This window comes from Sinocyclocheilus anshuiensis, unplaced genomic scaffold (assembly GCF_001515605.1).
Source record: "Sinocyclocheilus anshuiensis isolate Anshui unplaced genomic scaffold, SAMN03320099.WGS_v1.1 scaffold873, whole genome shotgun sequence".
NCBI classification, from domain to species: domain Eukaryota; kingdom Metazoa; phylum Chordata; class Actinopteri; order Cypriniformes; family Cyprinidae; genus Sinocyclocheilus; species Sinocyclocheilus anshuiensis.
Window position 1 is genome coordinate 33,272 of NW_015557103.1, and position 8,411 is coordinate 41,682.

An 8,411-nucleotide genomic window follows, 5' to 3' on the forward strand; every position below is an offset into this window, starting at 1 on the left:
CAATTTATTGATTGACAGCTCTCCTGTCCCCATGTTGAGAAATCAGAAGATGTTACTGTAGTTCCAAAATAAATATGAATATGCATTAATCACTCACAAAAACAAAACAAAACACAGATTCAGTATTCCTCAAAATGAATAAAAATAATGCTACTCAGAATATGACGCAAACCTGCAATAATTAAATGTTAAACAACACAAATATCCTTTATGTATTTAATCCCATTCTATTAACCAATGTCTTTGCTTCTGACCTTCGATGATCCAGTTCAACCATACTAATTACTAGCAAAAATGACTAGACAAACATTTGTGTCTTTTTTTATTGCTGAAGTGTGTTGAAATTTCTTCTTCTGCATTCTACTGTACGGACATACATTTACTTTCTTATTCATTTCACTTTTGGTGTGAAAAGGCTTTTATATTTGCCAAAAATAGAAATGTTTTATTTGAAAAACAAACAAGCAAGCCCTGTCCAGATTTAAAAAGTAATGCAAAAGTAACGTAACGCATTGTAGTAACGTGATTAGTTACTTTTTTATGGAGTAACGCAATATTGTAATGCATTACTTTTAAAAGTAACTTTCCCCAACACTGGTAACCACATCTGTTCATGCTGATGTTGTTTGTCCTGTTGTAACACAAGCCCAGGTTAAAGCAGTTCTGCAGCCATTGCCAGACTTACCCCATAGTATGTTGCAAGGTGAGACTAAGGGCCCCAGAAAGACATGTTGTCAATGACGACAAGAAAAAAGGTCTTGGTACCCCAGCCCCTGAGATCCAAACTTGGGGTCTTGAAGTTCATGGCTGGAAGGCCCCAGAAAACATTTCAGAATGAAAAAAAGCTGCAAAAAGCTGACGAGTTATTGAAACTTCTGTTTTCTAAAGTGTTTGAGGGAAACCAAGCTAACTTATGTGGGGAAAATAGGTTATTATTAATGATGTATTGTACATGCAAACCCCTGAATCCACCCGTTTGGTTGTCCCTACATGTTAACATCCCATTGTTTTACACTTAGCACACAGTATTCCATGGGCAGGACATATGCGAACATATGTTTTCTGGAGTGCCATAAGCTCATGATTTATTTGGCCCTCCATGTACATTGATGTACAGACTTACTACACCACATGCCCCACATGCCAAAAAAACAGTGCTATGCGCCAACAGGCACCTTTACTTCCTCTGCCTGTGATATCTGTCCCTTTTCAGCGTATCGTCATGGACATTGTGGGAACTCAGGAAAAGAGCAGGGCACCAGTACATCCTCGTCATCAGAGATTATGTGACAAGGTATCCTGAGGCTTTCCCTCTTCGATCCATTACTACGCCCAAGATCATCAACACCCTCATCCAGCTGTTCTCCAGGGTGGGGATACCAGATGAAATCCTCACAGATCAAGGGACCAATTTCACGTCATGGCTGATGAAGCTACTGCATCAACAGCTAGGCATCACCGCGATCAAGACCAGCCCATACTACCCCCAGACCGTTGGACTGATGGAGCGCTTTAACCAGACGCTCAAGAACATGTTCCGCGAGTTTGTCTCTGACACTGGAAGGGACTGGGAAAAGTGGCTACCATTCTTGCTGTTTGCCTACAGGGAGGTTCTACAAGCATCAACAGGTTTTTCTCCATACAAGCTCCTGTATTGATGGCGGGTTCAAGGGCCACTGGATCTTCTGCGAAAGAGTTGGGAAGTCCCTTCGTTTGATGAGACGACGAAGTCTGAGAAGGGCATTGTCCAGTATGTCCTTGAGATGAGAGACCACCTGGAGCGTTACATAGAGATGGCCCAAGAGAACCTCCGATAGGTGCAAAAAGCACAAAATAAATGATATAACCAGCACGCCAGAACCCAAGATTTGCAACCTGGACAAAAAGTACTGTTACTGCTCCCTACCTCAACGAGCAAACTGCTGATGAAGTGGCAAGGACACTACACCTTTGTTCGCAAGATGGGACCAGTGACATATGAGATTCATCATCCCGACAAAGGCCAGGCTACACGGACTTACCACTTTAATCTGCTGAAGGAGTGGAAAGAGCCATCCAGCAAACCTGAAACATCGCTGCTGATTCATGAATTGGAAGAGGATCAGGAGGATGAACAACCAGAACCGAATGTGAGAGAGCCAGCACAACCAGCAGGTGAGTCCAAACAAGCAGAGTTGCACCACCTTCTGAATGAGTACCCTTCGGTGTTTCGTCAGAGGCCTGGGCAGACCAACCTCCTACAACATAAAATCCACCATCTTGATCCAACACCTTCCTGACAGCAGCTGTACCGAGTACTCGAGAGGCTGGTGGCATCCCTGAAAGCAGAGATTGAGACAATGTTAGAGTTGGGAGTTATTGAACCCTCCAAGAGTGAGTGGAGTAGTCCAATAGTTATTGTCCCGAAGAAAGATGACACTGCGCATCTATATTGACTTAAGGAAGCTGAATGCCCAGCCAAGATTCAATGCTTACCCAATGCCACACATCGATGACCTTCTGGAGAGGATCGGCCAAGCCAAATACATCACAAACTTAGATCTTTGCAAAGGGTATTGGCAAGTTCCCCTGTAGGAGGCTTCCAGACCCTACACGGCATTCTGGACCCCGCTGGGGCTATTTCATTTGACCATTTTACTATTCGGGCTGCATGGGATACCACCTAAGAAATGGGGAGCTGATACCTCAAGTAGGCAAGGTAGAAGCTGTTCAATGCAGTCCAAGATGAGAATGAAGAAAGAAGTCCGGTCTTTCTTGGGACTGGTGGGATGGCATTGACGTTTTATCCCCAACTTTTCTACCACTGCTATCCCACTGACCAACCTGCTCTGCAAAAGTGTCAAGAACCCCATTAACCTGGACTGAGGAGTGTGAAGCAGCCTTTAACACCCTAAAGGAACAGATATGTTCGGGCCCAGTCCTCAAGAGTCCAGACTTCAACAAGGAGTTTGTCATTTAGGTAGACACTTCTGCTGTGGGGATTGGAGCAGTCCTGGCCCAGGGAGATCCAGGTGAAGAGAGGACCATTGCGTACCTGAGCAGGAAGTTGACATGGATCCTCACAATGAAGGATCACAACTTTCGTGTGACCAGATGTTACCTCTCCCTGCAACCCTACCAATTCAAAATTCAACATTGACCTGGCACTCAGAACAAGATAGCCTGTCTCGGTACCCAAACAGTTCGTGGCCTGGAGAGGGGGGAGGTGATGTAACAAAGTGACCTGTCCCTGTTGGTTAGAACAGCACAGCACTATATAGGCTATATAGTACCTGAGTTGCGGTGCACTGGCACGAATCAACTGGAAGCCGACGAGTACATTGCGTGTTTTAAAGGGGAATAATGAAATGTTGTGATTATAATATGTTTCTGTATATATTTGTTTATTTTATAGGGGGTTGGTGTTAACACATTTTTTGTCTGACATCGGGCCTGCGAAGACCCGTTGTCCCACACCATGGTATTGACACTTTCCTTGTGGAGGCTCTTAAGGACACAGAAGAACACCCAAGCAATATACAGTAGAGTAGATGAATATAAAAGCATCCAGTTATGGTGACACTGTTTATTAATCACTCAGAGACTCATTCAAAAAACAGTATTTTTGTCCCCTGTGAAGGGAGCAGCTGGTTGTTTGCTACTTAATGAGCTGATCTGTGTCTAACCTTACAATTTAAACAAAGTCCTCTGTAGTGCAAGCAACTGAATAAAGTTTTATATTCAGGCACTTTTTTTTAGTGTGGGACACACTTAATTCTAAACTCACAAACTCATATACAGCAGTAGGAAATGTAATTCCTGTGAGTGTAAGAAACATTGGTAATAGCTAATAAGAAGTTTTATAATTATATATATAATTATTTTATTTTTTTTGCAGTGAGCATTGTAGCCAATGTTTAATGCATGAATGCATAGCCGGAGTTTTTTTTTTTAGCGCAAGCTCACATACTCTTACAAATGCTCTCATCATAACCAACAAAAGTGTATGTAAATATGAGATTCATTATATTATATTAGATTTCATTATAGTATAGACGGTTTCAATTATTATAATACAAGTTTTGGCAAACGAGCAGACCTTGTGCTGAACCAAAATAATTGACAACTGCAGTGATTATAAAGGGAGCGTTCTTAGATAATATAGATGTGTATAAACTAATCAATGACTATCAGCTGTTTTTATGGTAATAAAAGAAAAATGTTAATGCTAAATATAATGCTAATAACCTAGTGGCGCATCAGTGTAACCTGCAGAAAGAGATACTATATCTCAGCACTCTTGGCCAATCAATCATAGCCCACCAGGTTAGTTCATCACATGCCACTGATTTTCAAGAATGGTGTGACAAACAAAAAATAAACAAAAACATCCAGTGGTAGCAGCAGCTCTGTGGCAAAAAAATAAATAAAAAATTGTTAATAACACAAGATTAGAGGATAATTCTGACAGGTTCAAGCTGACAGGAAAGCAACAGTAACTGAAACTGACAGTAACAGCCACACACTGCTTTGAATGTCAAATCTTGAAGTGGGTGGCCTACAGCAAATGAAGTCTCATCTGAGCACCCCCAGTGCTTTGTATGTCTAATGTTAAATATTTCTGCTAGTTCAGTTAATCTGAGAAACTGTTAATGAAAAAAAAAAAGTCTAGTTGAGGGGGGTCTACACCAAACACATGCATGGCTTGGAGAGATGAGAAAAGTCTTCATCTCAGTTGTGTAAAATCAGACTCATCGATTGGTGTGGAATTACTTTATAAGATTTCAGCTAGCCATCGCTCTCTAAGGCAAAACCAAAACTAATTGGATAGTAAATCAAGATGTTTGCGCATTAGTAGCAAGAGATCTTTTATATTTTCCATTGTTTCAGAAATACCCTTACCAAAAAGTAGTATACTTCAAGTTTATTTTAGTTTAAAGTCGATCAACACCCCAAAGCTTGACAGTTATCATTACCTCTTCATTGGTCGACATTTTATTCCATAATGTTACATTGTTTTGATACTGTTTTTTGTCTGATGATCGTGTTTGAATACATGTGGAAGCATCTGTTGTTTCGGTTTCTTCTTGACTTGTGTTTTTTGGAAATTCTGTACAGAAGATGTGTACTAGCGCCCCCTACGGTATAACAATGAAAACACGGATTCTAGGAGCACAATTATAGCTAAAATATATTTAGACTTTTTCTAAGTATAAGTCAAGCATACTTAAATGTCATTTTAAGTATATTTCTGAGAAGTACATAAAGCCCATTTCTGAGAAGTACATAAAAAGTAGACTAAAAGTATACTTTCCTATTTTTAGTTTAAAAGAAGTATACTAATAGCACACTTGAATAAACTTCTTTTTCGTAAGGGTATGCATGTGGGTTTAGCAATTATCTAAATCGGACTAACATCAACAGCATTTTTTAGTCTGGAAATAAAAAAAGCCCCCTAGGTGCTGCTAGCTATAATGAGCATGTCCTAATCAAGAAGACATTTTAGAGCCTCTTTCCAACTTGTGAAGGAAATATTATTTAAAATAGCATGAACAGGTACATATGATTAGCCTTTATTTACTATTAAGCACCTTTTCTAAGGGGACATGGTGGTCAGATGAGGTCCTCTTTGCAATGTTTGTTATCCTGTCCTCAGACTTATTTTGCAGAGTTTCTACAAATTTCTACAAAGTTTATAACCCCTACTTACTGTTTGAAATGATATGTGAATGCTGACATGACCTACATTATATTGTATCTTTTGAATATGATGCTATTATCCCTTTGTAGCTGGCTTTTAGTGAGCTGTATGTAAGTGTCAAAAACCCCAAAGGGCTGAAGAAAGGCTAATAATAGTAGTGAGAACATAAATATTAAGAAAATAAACATGCTATTATAAATTTTCTCATGTATTTCTCTGGTAAGCTTTACCCTTGAGTTTACAAACATTGAACTTATGCTTGGAGCTTACATTTTCTGAGTTTAATAAGTTCATCTCTGTTCTCAACATTTGTGACATAATGTTGTTTATTATTCAACATTAAGTCCCTTCCTTTTAATCTGATTGGCCGAACAGCATTCCAATAGTGTTGATATTTAGTCCAGTAGGACTAGGACTTTTCACTGTTTGCATGACTCCGCTTTTCTGTGTTTGTATGTTCCAAATATAGTAAGCTGTCAGTGTAGTGGTGGGGAGTTTGCAGTTACTATATTATACCAGTAGTTGACGACAAGTGATAAAGTAAGTCTCTATCAGCAAGTCATTGAATCATTTTCTAACCCCTCAAAAAACACAGATTCATTCAGGAATTGAAGATCACTGCTGTGTGTTGCTTGGAGACACGCAATGGTTGATTCTGCGTTGACTTAGTTTGGAACTATTTTTGATGACAGAGCAAAAATAGAAACTTAGTTTACAGTTGTAAAAAAAATTACATATAAAATCAATACAATACATTTAATACATATACAATCACACAAAATTACATATAAAATCAATAGTATTTACCCACAATAAGTATCAAGAATAAGTATTTAAAAGGTAAGTTGACTGATTTTAACCAGCTTTGTATTTCCACAATGTTAGTATATAAGTAAATGAACAATATGTATTACTCGGTGTTACCTGCACCAAGATATCCGTCTTCATTTGTCAGCAAAAGTCGCAAAATGTGTCTTTTGACAGACTTTTAGGCTTTTGTGAAAACTACATATCATACTTCTGCATTTTTGTAACCCTGCTCACTCATATTCTGAATGAGCCCAGTGGATTATGAGTGTCGAAGTTTGCTTACCTTTTTTGCCACAGCAAAACTTTTTTTTAAATGTTTCTACTGCATAAATAGCCAACTTTTATTAAAAGTGCCTCGTTACTATAGCAGAGCCGAGCAGAAGGTAAGCTACAGTGTCTGACTCTACTAAACAACACACTCAAGATATGAAAACTACCCTGTAATCCCCTGCTGTTTGTTTCTGCAGTGCAAATATGTTTGGCTCCAGTCTTGTGTGCCGTTTCTTGCATACAGAGTGACAAATGTAATAAGTTCATCTCTGTTCTAAACATTTGTGACATAATGTTGTTTATTATTCAACATTAAGTCCCTTCCTTTTAATGATTGGCCGAACAGCATTCCAATAGTGTTGATATTTAGTCCAGTAGGACTAGGACTTTTCACTGTTTGCATGACTCCGCTTTTCTGTGTTTGTATGTTCCAAATATAGTAAGCTGTCAGTGTAGTGGTGGGGAGTTTGCAGTTACTATATTATACCAGTAGTTGACGACAAGTGATAAAGTAAGTCTCTATCAGCAAGTCATTGAATCATTTTCTAACCCCTCAAAAAACACAGATTCATTCAGGAATTGAAGATCACTGCTGTGTGTTGCTTGGAGACACGCAATGGTTGATTCTGCGTTGACTTAGTTTGGAACTATTTTTGATGACAGAGCAAAAATAGAAACTTAGTTTACAGTTGTAAAAAAAATTACATATAAAATCAATACAATACATTTAATACATATACAATCACACAAAATTACATATAAAATCAATAGTATTTACCCACAATAAGTATCAAGAATAAGTATTTAAAAGGTAAGTTGACTGATTTTAACCAGCTTTGTATTTCCACAATGTTAGTATATAAGTAAATGAACAATATGTATTACTCGGTGTTACCTGCACCAAGATATCCGTCTTCATTTGTCAGCAAAAGTCGCAAAATGTGTCTTTTGACAGACTTTTAGGCTTTTGTGAAAACTACATATCATACTTCTGCATTTTTGTAACCCTGCTCACTCATATTCTGAATGAGCCCAGTGGATTATGAGTGTCGAAGTTTGCTTACCTTTTTTGCCACAGCAAAACTTTTTTTTAAATGTTTCTACTGCATAAATAGCCAACTTTTATTAAAAGTGCCTCGTTACTATAGCAGAGCCGAGCAGAAGGTAAGCTACAGTGTCTGACTCTACTAAACAACACACTCAAGATATGAAAACTACCCTGTAATCCCCTGCTGTTTGTTTCTGCAGTGCAAATATGTTTGGCTCCAGTCTTGTGTGCCGTTTCTTGCATACAGAGTGACAAATGCGACAGCCTCAGATTCCGTCAACATACTCAAAAATGAGCAGATTTACAAAGATCTTTATTAACACAGGCCTTTGCATACGTAAGGGGGAGAAAACAAAGGAACAATCTATGAGCCTGTCATATTCTGGTGAATATCTGGTGAATTAAAGGAACTTTCAATAATATGTATTAGCAATAGAATATGGCTGTGGTAGTTCTACAACTTTATGCTGTGTTTCTTGAAATAGCCATTAACCTGGGAGTCATTTATAATTATTGTTTTGAAAATCATAACATCACTTTGACATTAAGAGTGCTTCTCTTGGGAACTAATGTAAATAGTAGGACAGATTGTATCACCCCACC